This window comes from Hemicordylus capensis, chromosome 2 (assembly GCF_027244095.1).
Source record: "Hemicordylus capensis ecotype Gifberg chromosome 2, rHemCap1.1.pri, whole genome shotgun sequence".
Lineage (NCBI taxonomy): Eukaryota > Metazoa > Chordata > Lepidosauria > Squamata > Cordylidae > Hemicordylus > Hemicordylus capensis.
In genome coordinates, this window is record NC_069658.1 from 391,433,997 (window position 1) to 391,458,403 (window position 24,407).

Genomic DNA, 24,407 nt, shown 5'->3' on the forward strand with positions numbered 1-24,407 from the left:
TGAAGATCAGGAAATTTGGACTGACAAGAGGAAGTACTTTTTCACACAGCACATAATTAATCTATGGAATTCTCTTCCACAATTTGTGGTGATGGCCACCAGCTTGGATGGCTTTAAAAGGGGCTTAGACAAATTCATGGAGGACAGGCCTATCTATGGCTAGTCTGGTAGCTGTGGGCCACCTCCAGCCTCAGAGGCACGATTTACATTTAATATCCCACTCTTCCTCCAAGGAGCCCAGAGCAGTGTACTACATGCTTAGGTTTATCCTCACAACAACCCTGTGAAGTAGGTTAGGCTGAGAGAGAAGTGACTGGCCCAGAGTCACCCAGCAAGTGTCATGGCTGAATGGGGATTTGAACTCAGGTTTCCCAGTCCAGCACTCTAACCACTACGCCATGAAGCCTCTCAATACCAGTTGCAGGGGAGCAACAGCAGGAGGAAGGGTATGCCCTCACCTCTTGCCTGTGGGCTCCCCAGAGCCATCTGGTGGGTGGGCCACTGTGTGAAAGAGGATGCTAGACTAGATAGGCTCTTGGCCTGATCCAGCAGGGCTGTTCTTATGTTCTTATGTAATATTGCTTTATCTATTAGTGTAGCTTCTCAAAACATCATTCCATTGGTTGGGGTCTTTTTTTAACATGGCAGCTGCTTTTATGCTTGTGGATGCATCTTGTTTTTACATGGTCCACTAGGTCTATCATCTTCTGCAGATTTCCCCCACAATGTTAATCTGCCCATTTAATAAGGAATCAGAGGAACTCTATAATTAGCAGAAGTATAGAACTGGTAAATCCTGTTACTTGCCTAGCAGCTTCATATCTGTAATGATTATGACAATAACTGAACAGGAGGAAGTTTTGGAATAGTGCCAGTAGAATCAGACTCTGTCTCTGACAGGCTTGGGAAGCTATACACACAAAAAAGTAGTTAAGTCTTTATTAAGTAAGCAGCTCACTGTTTTGGAAGTGGTTTGTGATTAGGACTGTGCCCAATCTCTGTGTGTACATGCAGTTTTGAGGCAATCAGCAGGGCCAAAATGGTCCCTGAAATGACCTTTGCTTATCTCTTTTGCCTTTGTTTTGAGGGCTGTTCTCTGCCTATTCAGCAGCACCTTTGGTGAAATTTTGTTTCAAATTGACTTCTTCACATTGGCAATGTGATTCCACCCAGTCGGGGATCACGTTTTTGTAGTTATGCCATGACATTCCAGTGATGGATCATAGCCAATTTAGAGTGAGGGAAGTGCTTTCTGAACTCACTCTGGACATCACATAGCCTGTCAGCTGTGAATCCTAAAACACTGAAGCCTGATTCATCCGAATAAGCAGCATGGTGTTGGCTGGCTGAGATGCAGCTGTGTGGTGATGGCTCACACGCAGTGGCTAGTCCAACCAGTGTTTTGTTGTCGATGTGAACTCTCCAGATCTATCCACCAACCACTGCTTATGAATTGCTTGTTGAATGCAGCAGCCTCAGTGCATTGTAAAACAGCTGTCATGCTGCTGTTTGCATGAATTTGGCCAAAATAGCAGCTTCATTGTTTGTTTGTTTGTTTAATGTCTAGTATTGTTGGAAGTAAACCATAAGATCAACAGTGCTGAAGACAGTAAATGGAGCTGAAGGAAGTCTGACAATGGCTATACCAGGAGCAGAATGTGGATGTGGAACATGGAAAGTAACTCCTTAACCCTTTTCCAGGCTAGAAAGCATACTGTACACTTTGGCAAACCTAGGTTAACAAGCCACATGTTCCAGCAAGCACTGGAGTAACACTAACAAAATATGTACACCTGTACCATGAGAGCTGTGTTGGCAAGTTCTTTGTGGTCTCTGTGCATCACGCTTGGGTTATGCGCCTGAACAGAGACCAGGTTCTGGAACTTTCCAAAGCTTCACCATAAAAGGAAAAAAGAGTGAGAAACATAGCTCCCTCTGTAGGACCAATGCTACTTCAGTCTGATATAGAGAACTATTCCGAGCCGTGTTTCGTTTCTGCAGCCCAGTTTGTATTGTGGACTATCTTCCTGGACTTCCCTTCTGGGTGGCCAGATTGCTGACAGCGAGAAAAATGCAATCAGGATCTACTAAACCGGACCATGGGCAGCCTGCTCCCTCAACTTGGACACGGAAGTAGCTATCTTGGCGCTGATCGCCACTAAACCACCACCTGCACCCACTCCTAAAAATCCAGCGCCACCTGCTGTCATCACCAAGAGCAGAGTGCTGTTGATTGCCGCGGCGTCATCTGGCCCAAGATCGGTACCCTCGGTTTCAGGAGCACTGTCGGGCTCGACATTGTTGCTGGGTGTGGCGTCGCCCAGCGTGCAGGGCAGGGCTCTGCCCGCAGTATCCTCAATGCCGTCCCCAAAACTCCAGGCGGCCAGGTCATTGGGAGCACAGCCAGCTGCTCCAGCGCTGAAGCTGCCAGGCCTGAAGCCACTTGGAATGCAGCCTGCAGCTTTGGTACAGAAAACTCCACTGGGATCCAGGAGTCTAGGCGCAGCTACTTCAGGGTCAAACCTGGCATCGGGTTTGACAGGACAAGCACCTAAGAAGTGCACAGAGCCTAAGGGGGCAGCGAGTGGGGAGCCAACTACCACCAAAACAAAAAACAAAAACAAAAAACAAGTAAGGCACAAAAGTTGCATGATGTTGTGAAAGGAACAGAACCCAAAGAAAAGTAAGAAGATATACACAGTTCCACAATCACTGGTACCTAGCTCAATTCACTTGTCACCATTTAAGTCGCAATATAGTGACTCCTCTGACTCCAAAACCCCCTTAGACCCTCCCCCCACTGAGTCCACATTCATCTTCAGAGGGCAAGGGGATCCCTCTGAGCCCGAATCCTCCAGTGAGTCTTGGAAGGGATCTCCATTGCACCCACATGAGTACAGAAACTGACCTCTATATGGTGACAGGGCTCACAGATTTTGGGATTATGGCGACCAGTATGCCGCAGACAGGCACATTCCCCACGTGGCTTATGATTACTATGATGACCTGGAGGGGAAGAGCTGTATGGACATCAGTCATGCCACAGGACATACTATGGGCACTATGCTGCTGAGCCCAACTTTGTGGACTACCCATTCTACCAAAGGCATGGAAGCAAATGGTGATCATGCTCACACTCCCGATCAAAATAACCAGCCAGCCCTGGCTGTGCTTGCAAGAAGGCTAGCAGGAAGCGGGGTTCTATGTCCCAAAGCCCCCTGGCACACAACCCACCGGCCCCAGTGGCTGATCCACCGCCACCAGTGGCACCACCAGCTGAACAAGTGAACAAGGAGTTGACAGAAGTAATGGTGCAGCCACTGGAATCACCTGAAAGGGACGTGGTGGAGGATACGAATATGAATATTTATATGCTGCTTTTCAACAAAAGTTCCCAAAGCAGTTTATTAAATAAATAAATAAATAAATAAATAAAATGGCTCCCTGTTCCCAAAGGGCTCACAATCTAAAAAGAATCATAAGATAGATACCAGCAACACCCATTGGAGGGATTCTGTGCTTGGGATGGATAGAGCCAATTGCTCTCCCCTTGCTAAATAAAGAGAATCGCCACTATAAAAGATGCCTCTTTTGTTCAATTAGCAGGACTCATGCCGAAAATGACACAAATGACCAACCTGAGGAAAACTCATCTGACAAGTTGAAGGGCTATACAGAACAACTTTGTGTGGCTACCTCGTTTGGTCTGGCAGTCTTCATCTTTAAAAGATCCCATCTTCGGACTAATTCAGTCACAGAATCGGGGTGCGGTGGACCTTCCTATAGTCCCAACGATCACCCAGATTGTCAGGTCAGCATGGGAGAAACCCGCTTCTTTTCCTCTAGCCTTGAAAAAGCTGGAAAGCATGTGCAGGGTGCAGCAGCAGGAAATTCAATATTTAACTAAACATCCAGTACCAAATTTGGTTGTGGTGGAGTCAGCTCAATCTAGGTCAAAGCAACACCTTCTATCGACGACACCTTCTGTCAAGGAAGAAAGAAGCTAAATGCAGTGGGTAGACATATCTACTCCACTTTAAGCCTCCTGCTCTGTGTTGCTAACCGTCAAGCTTGCTGGGCTAAATATCAACATTTCATCTTGGAAAAACTGGCCCCATTCCTCAGCCAACTCAAACAGGAGCAGAGGGAAGAAGCTACCATCCTCCTCCAAGAAGGCTATAGAGTGGCAAAACAGCAGTTACATTCAGCACACCACGGTGGGTCCTGAACCATGGCCAGGAGGCCTTCTCCCCAGTTGCCAGCTGCCTCACCTTGGACTATGTAGGCATGTCCAAAGATGATGATGATCATCATTATCATGTTAGAGGATCAGAGATGCATATGTCTAGAAGCTGTATCTATAATATAAAGTTGCTTGGGCCTCATTCACTCACTCACTCACTCACATGAAACTCCCAGACCAAACCACAAAAGACAGAAACATAGAAAGATAGAAACCCATTTTTGCATATAGGTTCCAGACCTCTCCCAGACTATGAAAAAATCAAAGCCCCTGGGAAAATGTATTAATGTCAGAAAATGTGGGAAACACTCCCATTGGACAGCACAGGTCATGAGAACCTCATAGAGCTAGAAAAAGACTAGAGTTAGACTAGAGTTATAGCTACATAAGACAATATACTTGCAAACTGCAAGCCATTTTACGTGTGTGGGGGGGGGGGCGGGGGAAGAGCGCCTATGGCATCATAAATAACCTTCTAATAGTAAAAGCCTACATTCAAGTAGTATAATATATTCAAATTAAAGTTATATCAATGTTTTAAGCAATCTTAATAAAATAAAAGTTAACTGTACAACTTTTCCAACCTTCCATTTTGTGGCCAATAAGCAGAAAGGTATTGGGATGACTGACACACTTGTTTGTCTAATTTTAATAAAACAAGTGTGTCAGTCATCCCAATACCTTTCTGCTTATTGGCCATAAGGTAGAAGGTGGAAAGAGGTGTACCATTTTACTGGGGAACACTGGCTAGAATTCTAAGTATCGTTTGAGAGAGAGAGGGAGTGGGGGCATACTTTATTCTTAAAAAAACAAAATGTAAAAATTCAGGGGAAAGAGCCAGGATATTCTGGAGGAGGTGAAGCCCTCTGCAAGTCCCCTGGGTTACAGCCCTGGGGCTTAGTTCCCCAGCTAACCACAATGGTGCCTCTGATGCTCATAGAAATCTATGCTTAATGTAGTAATCTAATTTTGTGATTTCAAAATTAGCCTCTGCTCTTCCCAGCTGTACCAGACAAGTCATGGCAACCGCCATCTGTTTTCTCCTGTTATGCATCAGCACCTCAACCGAAAAATAAATAAATAAGGAAACAAAGTCTCTTGATCAGCCTCAGACCCCCAGCCTTGGCCCTTGCTGTCTGTTCACTGGAAATAAGTTAAATAAATGCCTTAGCATGTAAGAAGTGAATTCTGCAGGTAGTAACCGATAGGTATGCAAACAGCGTGTGTTTAATTCAAACCCTAGGAGGTATCTCTCTCAGTTTTAGATTAAGAAGTGAGAATCAACTGTATTGCAGCACACACCTACAACCCAAAACCTGCCATAAATGAACAGGTCATGAAGTGTTTAAAGAAAAAGCAGAATCCAAGTACATGCTAGGGATGTTGGTAGCATACTGTCTCTGAAAGCAATTTCCTCTGCTTTCAGAGGAATTGACCCTCCAATTCTGTCCAAAGAGGCTGCAAAGTGGCTTCCCTGAGGGTCTGGCGGGTTTCCCTGTCATTTCTTTCTTTGGTCAGAATGGTGACACACAGGCTGAACTATGACCTGACATCTCTGAGGACCTACTGTGGGCTCAAGTGTCAACACTGACTCCTTCCTGTGAATCTGCTGTCAGCAGCCCAAGCCAAATGAGAGGAGCTGTGCATGTCTGTGTCTATAGCCCACACTTAGGGCCAAACTGGATGTGGCAATGGCAAACACACATTTCCTTTCATATGTCTGCCCTGTTCACCTATTGAGCAGAAAGGAGGAGGCTCCAGTGAGTCACAACAAGAGAGAGTGGTTAGCGCAATGGACTTAGGGGAGGTAAAATGCAGAAAGGAGGGAGAGGGTTCAGAACTCTGATAGTTTGTTTTCAACATATCTGACTTGCCCTTCTGTGGTGTTTTCAGGGTGGCTTACAAAAATAGAACAAATGTAACCATAAAATCATAATATCATAAAAACACAAAGCACAATCATGAAACAGCAATTAAAAACAGCAGATTTTTTAAAAGTTCATTTAAAAGGCCTGGGCATATAGAAAGGTCTTCACCTGGCACCAAAAGGACAACAGTTTTGGTGCCAGGCAAGCCACTCTGGGAAGATTTCATTTACTTTCATTCACTTACTTAAAATATTTATACCCTGCCCCTCCAGTACACTAGTGCTTGGGGTGGCTCACAACAATAAAATAAATACAATATACAATAAGAGTAATAAAATTAACCAAATTAAGTAAACAAATTAAAAGTCAGGTGAAAAACCACAATCAGTATTAAGTTTCAAATTAAGTTATTTTAAAAGCAAAAAACTAAGAATTATAAAAACTAAAAACTAAAGAACCTACCAGATATAACCAAAGATGGAGCATTAAAAAGCCTCTTTTAAACGATGTTTTTATTATTTAAAAAAAAAAAAACACTGAGGGAGGGAGCATGGTGAAGCTCTTCAGGGAGGGTGTTCCCAAGCTGAGGGGTCACAACAAAAAAGGCCCTGTCTCTAGTCCCCGCCAACCGGATCTCTGTTAGTGGCGGGGCCATGAGCAGGGCCTGAGACAATGAACGGAAGGCCCTGGCAGGTTCAATTGGGTGAATATCCATAAAAAGATAATTTTAAAAACAAATTATAATTTACAATTATAATTTACAAACGTATGAATGATGCTCCCTAACTGTGCCTTTAGCTTTCCTGATGCTTCCCAATGTTTGCACATAATGAGGACTATGAAGAATGAACTGGAAAGCAGCATTAAGTATATTGCAATTTTTCCACCCTTCTCAGATGGACTACTTCTGGTCTCAAGTATCAATCTAGGGATAGTGGTACCTTTTTGGAAAGAAAAATATGATCTGCTAAGTTGCCAAACCTCTCCAAACACTCCTATATCTCACCCAGATAGTATCGGAGTCCTCTTCGATTACAGTCTTCAACAGCAGTTTTCCCCCAACTCTTTTCACAGAAGTAGAGAGAGTTCAGTGGCTAAAATAATTCAAAAGTGATCACTTATTTCTCTCTCTCCTCCTTTTCCACGTGTCCCTGATCTTCCCTTCTGTAAATGCAGTAACAGATTGTACAGCCAAAACAAGTGAATGAGTCAACAAAAACATCTTGAAGGAACCATCAGGGGATGGGGGGAGTATAGTTACCCAGTTAAACCTGTATTTTTCACTTACCCCCATCAGACAGAGGAAAAAGTATTTCCATACAGTAGATGTGCTTAATATGCAGACACAATCCTTTGGGTCCTTACCACATCCTGTATAAACTTTTAACACATGGAGGAAATAGAGCAATATCAAAAGCTCTCCCAATGGACAGTATTTTTGTATGGATGGGAACAAGAAAGCTCCAGGGAGCCTTTGTTAAGATAGAACTTTGTTCTTATATAAACCATTAGTTTGAGTCCAGCTAGGATCAGTGGGACTAAAGGCCAATTCACATATCATGCTTCCATATGTATCAGCTCAGTTACAAAATGTATGCATCCATAGTCACCTTCTGTACATTCACAACATCCTAGCAATAACCTGATGATGCTGCATGGGCTGGTATGTCACTGCATTCCTAAAAATTGCTGACCCCAGGAAATGGGATCATGAGAATCTGTGGACAAAGGAGTAGTGGTGAGCATCCACACATGTGTCAAGCAAAGCCAATCACCTGAAGGCTACATTGATGGTGCAGTGACCAGACAGATAGATTTCAAAGGGTGAGGTGGGCATCCTTAAGTGGATGAGAATAGAAAGTAAGAGCACTTCCAGATGTGCTCCTTGTGGTCAACAAGTTGTTGCTTTCTCACTTTCAGTCACTTGCAGAATTGCACCATTCCCTCTCACTACAGTAGAAATAGTGTGCTTGGGGTAGTTTCACTGCACTATGGCCTGTCCACACTAATGGATGGTGTATGGCTGTACCATGGTTCTTAAAAATAAAAATAAGTCATGTTTTTCAACATTAATAAATGTGGTGATTTAAACATAGGAAAAATGCAGGTGGACAGTGGATGGATGGCAGAGACATAAAGAATGAATGAACAAAATGTGACAATTCCAGATTGAGCACTGTATCTAAAAGTGTTCTAAGAGCAACATGTTCTTCTTAGTGAGCCCTTCAATCTCAGTTGTGGTTGTGCTAGCACCCTCTTCCAATCATCTGGTGGAATTTTTGCCTCTTTAGATTCTCTTCTGCATTTATCTTACCAGAAGTATGTCTGGCTACACAAACAGCCTATCTGTTGAAAGGTTGTATAATCCATTTTTAACTTGGATTGCAGTCTACACTTTATTATTGCTATTGCTCTCTTAAATTGCAAATGGTTTTGTGCCATTTATTGTGTGGCTCTGTGAAACAGGGCATTGCTATTCTTATTTTACAGGTGGGGTACTGAGGCTAAGATAGTGACATGTTCAAAGCCGCACAGCAAGTCCATGACAGAAGGTGGATTTCCCAGCTCCAAGCGTAGCCACACTGGAAAGCCTGGGTACAAATCCCACTTCTGCCAAGAACTTTCTGGGTGGCATTGGGCTTTGAGGAAATATAACTTTCAGCCTTATTTCCCCATCTTTTAAATGGGAGGACAAATACATTACTTCATGGGCCTGTTGTGAAGATAAAAGAGATGATTAGAAAAGCACTCAAAAGTACATGCATTCTAACAAAAGCTAAAGAAATGATCTTATATCTGTTGTAAGCATTCTTTTACACCAGGACTAAATGGTAAGCTAAATTGTATTTGTTCAAACTACAAGCTATTTATTCTTATAATTCACTGCTGCAATGCAATGATGACTATTAGCTTAAATTGCTTTAAAAGAGGATTAGACCAATTATGGAGGATATGTCAATTAACAGATGTCAGTCATGACTGCTAAATCGAATCATCATGTTCAGAAGGAGTATATCACTGAATACAGGTTGTAGGGGAGCAACAGTGAGAGAGGGTGATTCATGATCTACTTATGGGCCTTTCTGAAGCACTTTGCTGGCCACTGTGGGAAACAGGTTGCTAGATGAGATGGACTTTTGGTTAGGGGTGTGCATGGAACCAGTTTGCCAGTTCAGTTCAAGTCTGAACTGGATTTGAATTGAACCATACCTGGTCCGGTTCTACTGCCAGACCAGTTTGAACCGGTTTGCAGACTGGTTTGGGGGTCTACTGGTAAAGGGTAATCTGGTGAGGATTCCCCTTTACCAGTAAAGGGGGGGGGGGCTTCCCTAAGGCTAGAGAACAGGTGGGAGGGGAGTCAGGGGTACTGAAATGTGTGGCAGTGGGGGCAGTGACAGCTCCCCCCCCACCCCTACCAGCCTCCCCCAGAATAGGCTGGGGCAGCAGCAGTTCGGTTCAGGCCTTCTCCACCCTATTCTAGGCCTTTTCTGGCCAGTTCTTGTGACCTCCATGGGAGGTCACTAGAATGGGCTGGAGAAGGCCTGAACTGGGCCACCACCAGCCTGGGCTACTCTGGGGGAGGCCGGTGGAGATGAAGGGGAGCCCCCACTGCTGGCCACCACAAAAAATGAGTTAAGTACCCCTGACTCCCCTCCTGTCCCCTCTCTAGCCTTAGAGAAGCCCCCCTGCCCCTTTAAGGGTAATAGACCCCTGCCCCTTTACCAATAGACCCCTAAACTGGTCCGAACTGGTCCAGTTCAAACTCGGACTAACACACACACCCTTTTGGGAGCCGGTCTGGTTCTAACTTAGGCCAGCCAAACCAGGCCGGTTCAATTCGAACTGCAGATTGAATCGAGCCGGCTCGCACATCCCTACTTTGAGCCTGATACAGCTCTACCTATGTTCTTATATATGAATATGGGTATTTAAATCCCAGCACTCCAGAACCTCACACGTGCAGCAAGATGCATCTTGGTTTACAGCAAAAAAAAAGTGACTGGAGAGAGGATGAAACCTCCACTATACATACCTTTTCTGCTAAAAAGTGCCCCTTCCTGAAGCTGCCTTGGCATAGAAGCAGCCGCCACTGGAGTTTTAAATAGCCATATCTGCATATAACATAGCCTGCAAAACTGAAATGGTGCCGTTCATCAGGGACAAGGAACAAGTTTTGCACTCACCACAATGGTCTCCCCAATTGCACTGGTCCCGTCCCCCCCCTTCCGCCCTTATACGGGAAAGGTTGCCATTCTCTTCTATAGGGCAAACCACAGAGTTGCATTTGGGGCCACCAGAGCAGTGTGAAGAAGCATCTGTTTTCCATCCTTGACCCTGGATGGCCTGGCCTCACAGACAGAAATGAGACACATGGAGCTCTCTGAGGAGGCCCTTCAAATATACAAGCCCTCCCACCACCGCCCATCCAAATGATGGACTCTTTCTAGTTACTAATAATGAATACATGGAGAAGCTAGAACACCTATTGATGGAGGGAAGCGTGTAGCAACCTAATTATGAGAATCCTTGATAAAAGGTAGTTACAGCATGATGCACATCATGAGGTAGCATCATTCCAGCAGCATTTGGGGAATGTCAGATGGAGCTATCTGCCAGAAAAAGGCCTAGTGAGATCAGCCCTGCTTCTGCCACTGCCTGCAAAGGCACAGCATAAACTGGGAAAGAAGTGGGGGGAGGGGGAAGCATGCCTGTTATTGCCATCCCCAAACCGCAGTAAGCCGCCTCCCTCAAAACATTGGTTCTTCCCCAACCCTGAAATGTTCCTGTTCTTTTTTCCTTTCCCTCAAACCTAACGTTTTGTCAAAATGGCTTCTAGGAGAATGTTCAGATTAGCTCTCTTTACACAGGGTTTTCCCCCAGCCCTATCTAGAGATGCCAGGGACTGAGCCGGAGGCTTTTTGCATACAGAACAGGGGCTCTTCCACAGAGCTACAGCCCTTGCTTTGTTTTTGGAGATGTCGACTGTTAGGCAAGAATAAGGACAAATTGAAAAGGGCAAGGCAGGACCCATTGCATGTGATAATGGAATTTTAGCATCCATGAGAACGTTATGTTCAAGTACCCTTGGGCTTGTACTCAGTTTTCTGTGCTAAAAATAATAATTTCTGTTTGACCCCCAAACCCAGATTCATTGGATTAAACAAAGCATGCAATTACATAACATAAATATGCTCATTTGCATACTTTATTCAGGTTGCAAAACTTTTTCTGAGGACTGGAATGAAACACTAAGGTTGAGCAACATGTTACACATAAATGCATGTAACAAATCCCGAAAAACCCCTTCTTCTTAAGAAATCCGGCATGTGCTTCCCCCTAAAACTCTCCTTCAGTGGTTCCTCACCACAGATGCCCATATTCATCATGTTTGCCTTACAAACACCCGCCTGGAACCCTGTGTGAGGGGAGCTGAAGTGGCTTGGTGGGGAAAGTTTCAGAGGAAAGGGGGCTGTCAGGGAAAAGGTTCACCATACCCTCTGTATCGTCCCTGCTGCAAATCACCCCTCCCAAAGGAGCCTGGCATGGGAGAAGCAGCTTCCAGGCCAATGTCACATCTGGCTGCACGGTAACATTTCAATTTGCTACTTGGTGCTGAACATGACTTGAAGAACATGGTCATCCTGTATGATTTCCTTATGCTCATAAGAGCTTCTTGCTCATGGTGCTCAGGTCATCCAATTAATCATGAACAGAAATTGCTATTTTAAAAGCTGCTACTCAATTGACATTGAGGAGGTTCTCTCATGGCCAAGATGACAATCCACCACAAGCACTGCCACTGTGGGCAGCATAAAAGAGCACCCACCATAAGCTATGTGCTTTGGCCCTCAGCAAACCTCTGGTCGTTGCTGACTTGCATACGCCAACCATTTTAAATGTAAAATTGTCCACTGCCACATTTGGAAACTAAGACCGCATTCTCACAGTGACAAGGAACGTGGTTAAAGAGTTAGCCGCGATTGCTGAGCCCCGCATGCTCCTGCAGAGCATGACATGAGAATCTTGAATTTCTGGCCAATCTCAGTCAAATTGCTACTGTTTTTAAACAGCACAATAACCAGAATCTTGGTTGTCAATTGTGGTCAAATGCTGTTTAAGTGCAGTGGTTTGATCAGGATTGCCTGCAAATTCCAGGTTCTCATATCATGCTCCATGGGAGATTGTGGGACTCAGCAATCATGGTTAATTCTTTAACTGTACTCCTCACTGTGCTGTTAAAAAATTAACCATGAACTCAGCCTCAACCAAGGGCAATTTTAATTAGCAATTCAGCTTATATTTGGATTGAATTTAGATGGCCCTGCACCTCAGTTCCTTTCCCTTTGGAATGAGAACCTACAGTGCCTAGCGGGAAGATTAGCTGAGGAACAGAACAAGTTTCTTAAGAAAGTTGTGGAAGTCTCAGCATTGTAGGTGAACAACAACCCCTTATTGCATGGCTGTTACTTTAAAAACATTCCACTTGCTGAAGATGATTGACTGAAAGGGTCATAGTGAATTGGATGGCATACCACATTCTCACTTCCCCATTTTTGGTGTCATGCTCAGCTTACCATGAGGTCACATCCAAAAAGACAAAGACAATCAGCAACCCATGTGGTTTTAGCTGCCACTTGTGACATTATGAAGTGGCCATTTGATAATAAATGATTGTGTGTTTCCATCCTAAAATGAGGTCTCATGTGGAACTGACAGTGGTGATTTACATATAGAATGAAAGAATGAATGAACGAACAGATTTATTTTGGAGCATCAAGTATAATATATAGAATTTCTAGGACATGAAAGGAATGTGGTCCTTGCTGATGTTCTGTTGCCAACATCCAGTGGTCCCTTATCATGCGTGGTAAGGTTATCATGCTCCATCATGGTATTATTAATATGGAACAGAAAAATTGTCAGGTGTACTGATTTGCATTCTAGGAATGCAAGAGCACGCAAGAAGAATTCAGACAATAATCTCAACACAGTACATCTATTTACTTCTGTTCTCAGGTGAGAACAGCTATATGCTTCTGAATATCAATCAATACTTTATTACGGTCAGAGACCAGCATAAAATTAATACAGGTTAAAAAATACATGTTATATGTTATGATGATATGATGGTATGGCTAAAATTAAGGATGATTGCAATTTTTAAAAGACAAGTTAAAATACATATTAGTACATATCATCAAAAGGCTAAAACTAAGAATGATTGCAGTTTAAAAGGTAAAATAGAATGCACACGTTAATGCTAAAAAAGCTAAAAACCTAAAATTACTAAAGCTAAAAGAGATAAAATATAATAATATAGTTTCTATTATAAAAATGCACAGAAATGATGAAAAGGGGAATATAAAATTATAAAAGCCCAGATTTAAAATTATAAAAAGCAATAGAAGGAGTACAGGACTACATTGTACATGCAGTACAATGCAATAAAACAATGGGTATGGAGGCATGGGCAAGTGCAAGGTCAATCTAGAGTAATCAAGAATCAGATTAAGGGAACGTGCTTCTGAATAAGATGCAGATGGTTCCAAAGTCTATATGCCTGATCCAATCCATACAATATCCTTTTTGGTGTGCTTCCACCTCTGGATCAGGCCTGTGAAGCTACCATTTTTGGACAAGACCTATAGCCAGCTTAAATAGGCTAGCTTCATCATGCCAAGAGGAGCTCCAAAAGCTTAACATCAGCTGAGAATATGGTCTGGATTTTCTTACTAGGCTTCTCGGAGAAAACGCGGGAAAGGAAAGGGAAAAAGACAGATTCCGTGCCATGATACTTGGGCAGGAATGTGAGCTGGCCTCATCTGCCTCTTCTTCATCTGCTCAGAGCAATATGGTTTATCTGAAAAGTGCTTAATATAAACTCTGTCAGCCTGAACCGAGATTAATTCTCCAGTGTTTGGCAGCAAATAGATTAAATAATAGGCAGTGGGGAGGGAACTGGGGGTGTGGGAAGCACACACATAACTGAAATGGGGAGGGGGGTTAGGAGCTGTTTTATGCTTCATCTGTTATCACATGTTCAAAAACTAATAGCCAAAAAATAAAGCACGAGAAAATACGTTCTGGAGTGGAGAGGTGGGTGGAGAGAATCTGTCTTCAGTCCCTCACTTCCTGCTCTGTCTTTCTGCATAGGGAAAGCCAGTTAATGACCAGAAATTGCACCGCATAAATCTTCTCATTTCACAGAGCAATGGAGCATGGAAAATTCCATTTCTCTCCCCTCTGTGCAAAAGTCCTGCCAACAGCCCCCAAGGGATACCAGAGTCTCTAAATATAATAAAATCACCAACCTGTCATTTTGATGGACTCGGTGGGTTCCTTAATTCCCCCCCTTCCCCTTCCAAAAGGAAATATTCTTTCTAACCTGTACTAATAATAAATCCTTATTTGTAAATATATATCACTTCATTAATACCCTGTTTTGTATCTTGTTCCTGGCAAGGAGAAAACAGCAGGAAAGACTTGGACACGAACAAGTTGCTTATTCACAAACTCTTTCTTCCAGTTTTTGTCTCTTTTTGCTCCATTATTTCTTTCCTCCATTATCTTATTTCTAGCACCTCCTTTTATCAGGGCCACATAGGGACAAACCTCTAAAAATCAAAGAGGGAAGCAACTACAGCTCCATTTGTATGTAACACCGAACCGGAGTTGAATGGGGCAGAGGTTGGTATTTGTGTATGTCCGAATGTGTGAAACTGCAGTTTCATGGCAAAAGTGATCTATGGTTTTCCTCAGCAAACTTCGATTTGAACCTTTGGTTTGTAGTAAATTGCATTGCTCCAGCCTGAGGTTTGAATATGACAACATTACATCTGAATGCAGATGCCACCATAACCGCAGTTTCATGCTGTTTCTGGAACCAACATCATAGAGAAAGCAGCCCAAACCTGGCCAAGAATATGCCAACTCCATGCCTGCTGCACTTCTTGCTGGCCGTCTCTCTGAGCACCTGCCCCACCCACTGTCTCCTAAGCCTGTCAAAGGGAAAAGTCACATTGGGGATGCCCACTTTCCACTGTCTCTCTTGTTCCCCACCCCGGCAATCAGAAGAGAAAGGGGATGGGATGGCAAGACAGGCACTATGTGTTTTTCTCCCCAAAAATGAATTGATAAAGAAGTATGTTCACAAGCACATGCAGTCACAGTGGTACCATAAACCAAATTAGATAGCTGCAAAGATAGCACATGGCAAGTCAGCAATACCTGAGGTCGGGTTGAAAAGGCAGGCCCACCCAGGAATTCTTGAATGGTTCTGCTATATTTTTTGTACAATAAAAAAAAATTTTTTTTGATAGATAGATAGATAGATAGATAGATAGATAGATAGATAGATAGATAGATAGAGTTGGGGAAGGGGGTCCCAGCTCCTTCCCCTTAGGTAAAAGCATGCAGTCTCTGGCATTACTCATGAGAAGAACCGTCCAGCAGGTGCAGTATTGCCTCCAGTCAATGGATAGATTCTTCCTGTGTGACGAGGCTGCTCCAGAGTGGATCGCTCCCCCTTGTGAGAATAAAAGGCCATGGAGAGACCCATGCACTATACATGAGAAGAACTGTCCAGGGGTACACAAGGATGGGGCAGAATAATTAATAACTAGTGGGTCCAGGCGCAGAACATCTGCCCCTCTAGTTGGGCCCAGCCATCCCCCGTTGCATGCCGGGCTTTCTGGCTGGCTGGCCGACCGCTCCCCCCACCCCGCCCCCATCCCCTTGGGCCAGGCCATCCCGCCGCTGCCTCCCACCAGTCAGGCTAGGCTGGCCGCCACCGCTTCTTCAATGTGGCCGGACCAGGGCCTGCCACTGCCGCCTCACCCCAGGGGCAGGCCGTCCCGCCGCCGCCTGCCTCCTCCTCCTGGCCGCCCACCTCCTCACGGCCGCCATTATTTCTCTCCGCTGCCTCCTGCCGCCTCCTCCCAGCTGGTGGGGATTCACCCGCTGTCCGCCCACCTCTTCAGGCCAGCGGGGCTTCGCTGGCCAGCCCTCAGTGTCCGACTCCTTTCCGCCACCATTATTCCTCTCCACTTCAGTGTTGGAACTCTTGCGTGCTGTAGAGCATCTGCGCGCTAGAACTTGATTGCTCCCCTCACCCCTTGCCACAGCCCCCCTCACCTCAGAGATCTCCCCACCCTCCTGCTCCTCCACCTCCATCCAGTTGCTTCCACCCCCCTCACCCCTCTGGGTCACTCCTCCATCCCTTAATTCCGTCCCCTTCACCCATCTTGGTTATGGCTGCAGCGTTGCTGTTGGCCAAGCTGCAGCCTCCTATCCCCAGAGACCTCCCCACTCTCACCCGAGCCCCACGTCTGCTCCTTCCCATAGAAGCAGCAGCAGTGGTTCACTGGGCCATTCCTCGCTGCTGCCACCACCATGGCTGCTTGTTCTCCTCAGGCCGCTGACAGGCCCGGGCCCATCCCTTGCCTGCCTGCCTCCCTCTGACAATGGCCTTGGTAGCCCCAAACAGCAGCAGTGGTTAACTGGGCCCTTCATTGCTGACAGTGCTGCCATAGCCTCTCATTCCCCTCAGGTTGCTGACAGGCTTGGGCCCGTCCCTTGCCCTTCCTTTTGTCTCTCTTCCCCCCTCCCTTCTTTTTCTCTCTTTCTCTCTCCTCCACTTGCTCTAACTCTTTCTTCCCTCTCCCTTCATGTTTTTTCTCTCCTTCTCCCTCCCTCCCTGAGTTAACAGATCTTGTTCATCTTGTTTCCTCATCTAATTCAAACAACAGCAGCCTCCTTTTCCTGAAGGGGCTCTTTTCTCCCTCACAACCTGTCTTTTCACAGGCCCCTGTCTAAATCTATATCTATATATAGATTCCCCTCCTCTGCAATCAAGAACATCTTCCGACCAGTAACAGTTGCATTCCAACTGACCTCCTCCTCCTTATGGAATCCCCACTGCCCAATCACCACGGTGCCACAGGCTCCTCCCCACTATCTGCATATGGAATCTCCACTGCCCAATCAGGTGCCAATTGCCTCCTCCCCCTTTGCCAGCCAATTGCTTCCTTTCTGCCATGTCCCCATGTATCCCATCTTGGAGAATTAATAATATAGATGTGCGATGATGCCCCTTCCCCCAAGGTCCACTCTCTCATGTGAGTGAAAGGCCGTGGGGACACGCATGTGGGCCAGACAGCAGCTACTGCCCAGCTTGGTTGCGCAACACAAGCGAGCCATGGAGACAGGTACCCCAGCAACACCTTTCCTTGTCATGGCGACTGCTGCAAAGAAGCAATCCAAATAGTTCCTCTGCCAGTCCGGTTGTCCATTGGCACATATCTTTGTTTGGTTTTGCCCACAACAGCCATCCTACTTTCCTGGGGTCGCTGATAATCAGGGCTCCCCTCATCTGCGATTTCCTGCAGCGGCCAATCTGCATATGCTGCAATGTTGGTCCAAACCCATGAAATATGAATGAGACTAAAGATCTATCCCTGGTCCCGGTGTTTGCCTAGTCTGCACACCCAGTACCGCCCAGACAAATGGAACAGACACTACTCCTTGTGAGTATGAAAGGGTTGCCTGAAGAGGAGGGGGTAATGGTGTACAAGTTCTATAATTTACCAGAGAGAATGGGGACCCCACGCAAGTGGGGCCCCCTTTATTTGGTTGGCCTACCTCATGAGACCACAGTCTGACAGAGGGCTGAAATTCACTGAGCCTCTGAAGCTCCCAGTAGACTGGCCCTCTCATGAGAGAGCTGATCCCCAGTTGGCAAGCCAACACGGCAACAGGAGTATACGTGGGTGTTCTTGAACTGCTTTGCCAAGGTCTGCCATTGCAGGAGCCTGCCCTTCAACCAGAGGTTGCTGGGCTAAAGTTGGGTGAATGTCTGTAATGCGATTCGTGGTTACAAAAATTAATCTTGGGCGTGGTGTAGTGGTTAGAGTGCTGGACTAGGACCAGGGAGACCTGAGTTAAAATCCCCATTCAGCCATGAAACTAGCTGGGTGACTCTGGGCCAGTCACTTCTCTCCCAGCCTAACCTACTTCACAGGGTTGTTGTGAGGAGAAACTCAAGTATGTAGTACACCGCTCTGGGCTCCTTGGAGGAAGAGCGGGATATAAAATGTAAAATCATCATCATCATCATCATCATCATCATCATCATCATCATCATCATCTACCCGCGGTTTGCCATTATGTGCGCATGCAGCCTACAACTTAAAGGATATAACACTTGCCTCTTCAGAAGGGTAATGAACTGGGATCAAAACTTAATTACAAAATCCTCAAAATCTTCTAGACTGTCTCATTTGTCTTGCATATCTTCTCATGGTTGGAGAGATATTTGAAGGGATGAAAGGTGGGATAACTTCTGGGACCAAGACATCCTCCATCATCAGTGTCGTTGAGCTTTCTAGTCCAAAAGAGAGTCTAGCATCCTCCTCACCTGCTGCTTGCTGGGCCTTAGCAAGTCTTGAGCTGTTCCATTTCTTTCTGTCTTTTGAGGATAGCTAAATCCCTTCCGATGTTTACCATTAGTAAAGTATGTGAATACCTGGGATGTGCTTTTCTGACACTGTAGTTTCACTAGAATGAAACTGTATCAAAAGGCTTGCATGTCAGAGTCAGTGCTAGTCAGGTAGTTAGCCTTATATTGGCATTACATCTCAGTTCAAAGGGTTACATCAGTTCAAAGGGTTATACTCCTGTCATAGTCCTGTAAGCAAAGAGTGTCTCTTGTAAGGAATCTTTCCATGGTACTATTTGCTGTCAAGCAAATTGGAGGCTCTCTTTTACCTGTCTGTTCATTTTATCAATCAGGCCCTTGTTCTTGGATTGTAAAGGAAATTGTTTTGAGTTTGATACTGTTACTGTGGAAGTATTTCTGCAGATTCCTAGAGGTTAATTGAACTGCATTATCTGTTTCAAGTTTTTTAGAAAACCCCTGACAAAAATGGTAAACACATGGCTTTAGTCACTGTTTCTGTGGTGACATTTTGAATACCAGTCCACCATTATTACAGAAAATATTTGTTCTGCTGAATGTTCATCAAATGGCTTCATTATATCAAGGTCTAACTTCTAATACAGACAGCAGAAGTAGGCAACTAGTGTTAAAGGTAAAATAGATATTACTTCTGGCGTCTGGTACACAGTTCCTACTTACCTCAACTTGGTTATCCATCCATGATAATCAAAAGGCTTGTTGTATTTAGTTAAACCTATTCTTAGACTTCCTTCATGGGACAAGTGAATCAAACATTTCTGCTGGAATGATGAGACTATGAGACTATCATTTCTCAAAACCTACTCATCTACTTGAGACAAGTTCCACAAACCATGCATAGGGTTTCTGGTATATTTTTTCTTTTTCTTACAAAGCCATCCTTTAACTAAATGGGCCTTCATTTAATTCATTGCTTGGTCGTCCCTTACTGATATTGCCCATTCTGAAACTGGAATTGTTTCTTGAGTATCAGTAGTTATCTGGTGTAACAATAGTTTCCCCTACATCATCCGATTTCATTTCATCCTCTTGGGATGAAACCAACAGCCACATTAGCAATAGCAATAGCACTTACATTTATATACCACTCTATAGCCGGAGCTCTCTAAGCGGTTTACAATGATTTAGCATATTGCCCCCAACATTCTTGGTTCAAGGAAAATACACTGGCTGGCATTCAAATTAACCCTCCACTGATGCACCAGGGTTTTCTGGGGTGAGGGCAGAGGGATAGTTTTCAATTATATTCTCTTCCCTCTGCAGCCACATGTGCCTCCTGACCCTAAGGCTGTTCTCACAAGCAGCCAATACTGGGCTAGCACATCTAAGCCTGGGCTTGGCTGCCTGTGGGAACTGCTGGGAGCTGTGTGGCACTGGCAGCAAACCTGGCTAAGAAGCCAGGCTGTTAAATGACGTTAAGGGAGTAAGCGTTCCCTTAACCCCGTTTAATTGACCGTGTGTCAGTGCTGGCAGCTTTCAGCCAGCACTGAAACAGTTACGGTCACTGGGGGATCCCCACAATAAACCGCATACCCTGTGCAGTGTATTGTAGGATTTCCAGGGGTTGGAAGTATACATCCTGGCCCCTGCGCCTCCGTGCTGCCTAGGGCAGCAGTGGAACATCTGGGCCTGTGATCCTCATGCCCATACCTGGCACCAGGATCATATGTGGGGAAAGCAAGCTTCTGCCAGCAAGCCCACTCACACGATTGTTAGATGGAATCACTCTCTTCTTGAGGGTACCCCAACCCTCAGGGATATAATTTCAGCAGGCACAGGCAGCTACTGAGGAAAGGGGAAATTGCCAAATATCCTCCCTCCCTCCTTATATGACAGAAAATCCTGGCACATCAGCAGAAGGTTAGCCTAGATGTCAGTCATGGTTTTAGAATCAAAGTCCAACCTTTCACAGCCCATTTAGAAATTCTTGGGTGGCTCAGCCAGAAACCTTTGTGGTAAAAAGGGATGACAGAGGTTTATGGTAAAATCTTAAGACACGTTTTCTACCCCATAAATGTAGGGGAAGAATGGCAGTTCAGTCCCCAAATAGCAAAGCAAAATCAGTTTAGTGAGGAAGCAGCAAAGCAAGAGGTCTTGAGACAGTTCTTTAGGATTGAAGAACAACAAGGATTTATTTAAGAACATTACAAATACATAGAAAAGGCCTGCAGCTTCATTTCAGCTGTAGCTCATGAATGAAGAGAGAGACCGAAACGAACAGCCATGTCTGGAGAGACAAAATGGAGACTAACACTGGAAGAACAAAAAGGGGAGGAATCCAGCACTTTTATCCATGACCCTAACCCCTCCTCCAGTGGTCACTCTGAGACATTGCTGCTGAGGGTTGATGCTGCCAGGGTCCTAGCTTCAACACTAAATAGCTCCTAAAATGTCTCCCAGACCAGAAACATGACAAAGCTTCTTCTTAAGCAATTGGCTAAAGGTTGTTGGGTTTTTGTTCCTCACGGGATTTAGAAACTGGCTGCTAGAAGTGCAATGCTTAATCGTGTTGATACCTTGTTGATATGTATGGTGTCCCATGGCGATTTTACATCCATTTTTAGCACATGGTCCAAGGGAGCTAATTTAGTAACAAATTACTAAAGCACTTCCTGAGGGGGGTGGGATTAGAAGTAGGCATGAAGAAAAGTGAGGACAGAAATCTGTTATATCAGTGAAAATATCACTACTGAGGGTTGTGATTGCTAGATGAGTAGCACAGAGGGAAAGAGGCATTATATTTATTACATGTATATCCCGCTCTTCCTCCAAGGAGCCCAGAGCAGTGTACATGGTTATGCTTATCCTCACAACAACCCTGTGAGGTAGGTTAGGCTGAGAGATGCATGACTGGCCCAGAGTCACCCAGTGAGTTTCTTGAGTGAGTGGGGATTTAAACTCAGGACTCCCTGGTCCTAGTCCAACACTCTAACCACTACACCACACTGGCTTAAATCACATTTTAATGTCATTCACACAACTTTAGGTGCTTGGGCTGGGGAGGACTGGGGAGGAGGGAGGCAGGAGCCTACCTGCTTTACCCCCACATAATCTGAGCCTGCAGGGGGCTCCATCACTCATCCACCCACACAAGCAGTGTGGCGGCGACCAGTATGGCAAGCAGGAGGCAGGGGGAAGATAGACTGGCCACCAAATATCCCATAGGGCACTGTGGGAGCAGCGTGGTACATTAGCTGCCAGGACGCTCCTTCCCCTGGCCTCTATGGTAAGTATGGATGCTGGCACCCTGAAAGGAGTTGCCGCACAATCCACACAATCAGACATTAAGGTAGGAGGCACGTGAACATCCTCCTACGTCACTATTAGCCCAATTTCAAACCCGGGTTACCTGGCAGAGGAGTGCCAGGACTGGAAACGATCCTGCCGCTTCTCATGATTAACACTACCCAGGCTAGCACTGCCCTGCCTGGGTAGGGCTGGTCGTGAGAACGACCTCATTGCCTGATGCAGCTTCAGGCAGAGATGACAGTGAGTAAGACTTAAGACAGATTTAAGACAGGTTTAAAGACTTGTTCCCAGAAAGGAGAATACAATAAACAAGACTTGAACAAAGCTGTTTCTTTCTTCACAAATTATTTCTTACCACTTTTTGTCTCCTTCCTTTCTTCCCTCCATTGTCTTCTTTCTCCCTTGTTCCTTTCTCTCATCTGGGGCTTTTCTGCTGAAAAGGAAGAAGGAAGGAACTATAACATTAATAAGTATACAACACCCTTTCCATCCTCAATGGGCTAAATCTAGAGAAGACTCTTTATGATATTGCTGTTATTCAATATTTCAACTATTAACAATAAAATGTTGCATTACATAGATAGCACACAATTCTTCAGACAAGAAACAGCAATCCCCAAACCTAGCATCTGCCTTCGAAGCCATGATACCTAAACAGCTTTTCTTCCCATTTGCTAATGTACCCAATTACATTAGATTTGGGACATGTTTGCCTATTATTCATCCTCTGAATAGAATTCCAGGAATTTATAAATGGGTCTCATTTCCCCAAAATTCAGTGTAAAGTTGCTGAGCCTAAACACAACATTTACTATGTGCTTCTTTTGTTCATTATCATTCAATATTTAATCTCACACCAGAAGAAACCTTTTTTCTTGGCAATAATGACTCAAGCTGCTGGCAAGAGAATTCCCATTACTAATTCTTTAGTAAGTATGGTACATGGTTATCCAGCTAGCTATCATACTGGATAATCCAGATTTGAGTCTATGGACCAGAACTGTAGGACCAGAACAGAGCAGAAACTCATACCCTCCACATCCCAGTGGCTAGAGTGCTGGATTTAGACTGGGAAGAATCAGGTTCAAATCCCTACTCAGTCATAAAGCACTGAATTCTGTAGAGGCGTTTGGGTATTATTCATGTATAATATCCAAACACTGGGCCAAACTTGACCCAAACATTCTCACAGTTGTGAGAATCAAAAGGGAAAGACGGTGAATGCCACCCCGATCTCTTTGCAGGTAGGGTGGAATAAAAATATAATAATATCCAAACACCTTTACAAAAAAATACCAGTGTTACCTGACTAAATTGCCTCCCATCCTGTTGCACCAGCTGAATATGCAGTAGTCTCTTTAGAAAAACTGCAGTAGATTATTCTAAGCACCAGTTTGCGTAGCAGAGTAAAAGAGAGCTGGAATAGTGTAGTGCATAAAAATGCAAAGTTTCCCTTTCAAATCTCAAATTGGTCACTGAAACTCACCTACTATGAACTCTCGGGCTCAGCTCCCCTTCTGCAATATGGGGATAATAATACTGATATGCCTTATAGATTTATTGTAAAGATTACTGAGACAAAATATATGAAGTGCTTTGAAATTATGTTATACAAATGCTAAGTATTGTTTTTATTATTAAGATTTGCATTAGAGACAGGTTTTCCAAACTTGGAGAAATCATAGCATTTTAAATTCTATAGAGCATGTCAGTATTTAGCTCCCAAATAAACCTCTGGCACAGTGATCAACAGAGTAGAAGCATCTTAAGAGCAGCCTCACATTTGAAAAACCATAAGGCAAGGTTTTCCAAACTTCTGATAGCTAATGGCATGCTTTTTTTCTGTATTAAAAGTCACACAAATTGATTCTGAATGTAAAGTTAGACTTCACATGTGAAACAGACTTGTTCACAGAAGTCACAACTTGTGAATTAAAAGTCCCCCTTCACAGTTACAAAAGATTTATTTTTGAGTGGTGGGGGGAGAGGCTGGCCTACTCGTTTGTCCTTTTTGCCACCACCTGTTTTCCACTGGCACTCCTCCTGGCTGGCAGCCACCATTCTTTTTCCCAGAATACCCCCTTGGAATAATACCAAGTCACCACATAGTGGTTTCCCAAGAGAGATTCTAGAGAAGAAAATAGTGTCTGCCAGCCAGGGGCTACCAGTAAGTTTGCCCCTGAAAACTGCACCCCACCTCACCCTTGGAAATCACCAACATGCACCCCCATCACAGCCTGTGAAAGAGACTGTGAGAAGGGGAGGCAACCCCAGTGCTCACGTTTTTGCATGTCACTGTGCTGGGCATGCTTCAGGCAAGCCTAGAATAGTGATTCATACAGAGATGCAAGATGCTGCTTCCTTTGTGGGAATTCTTCTTCATTCCAGTCACACCTGATGCAAAAACATGGCAGCATGACTCGTCCCCCACAAAAGGTAATTGGAAGAAGGCAAGGCCAGAGAACTCAAACATGCAGAGACACAGCAGGCAGCCTCCTGTACTTTGGGCTCACCAGAGCTCAATTATTTAATTAATTCAGCTTGGGAATCGCTGCATACCTATCCACACTTC

At 44.7% G+C, this 24,407-nt stretch overlaps 1 protein-coding gene and 1 long non-coding RNA gene across 6 annotated transcripts in view; one reads left to right on the forward strand and one right to left on the reverse strand.

Annotated features, from left to right (window-relative positions):
• The window catches only part of CYGB (cytoglobin), a 103,243-nt gene that overhangs the window by 76,001 nt on the left and 2,835 nt on the right, over positions 1-24,407 (forward strand). The window lies entirely within an intron of this gene.
• The window catches only part of LOC128343353 (uncharacterized), a 68,913-nt gene that overhangs the window by 18,640 nt on the left and 25,866 nt on the right, over positions 1-24,407 (reverse strand). The window contains exon 2 of the long non-coding RNA XR_008315492.1: positions 22,191-22,265. This is a non-coding gene — a long non-coding RNA (uncharacterized LOC128343353). The remainder of the gene's footprint in view (positions 1-22,190; positions 22,266-24,407) is intronic.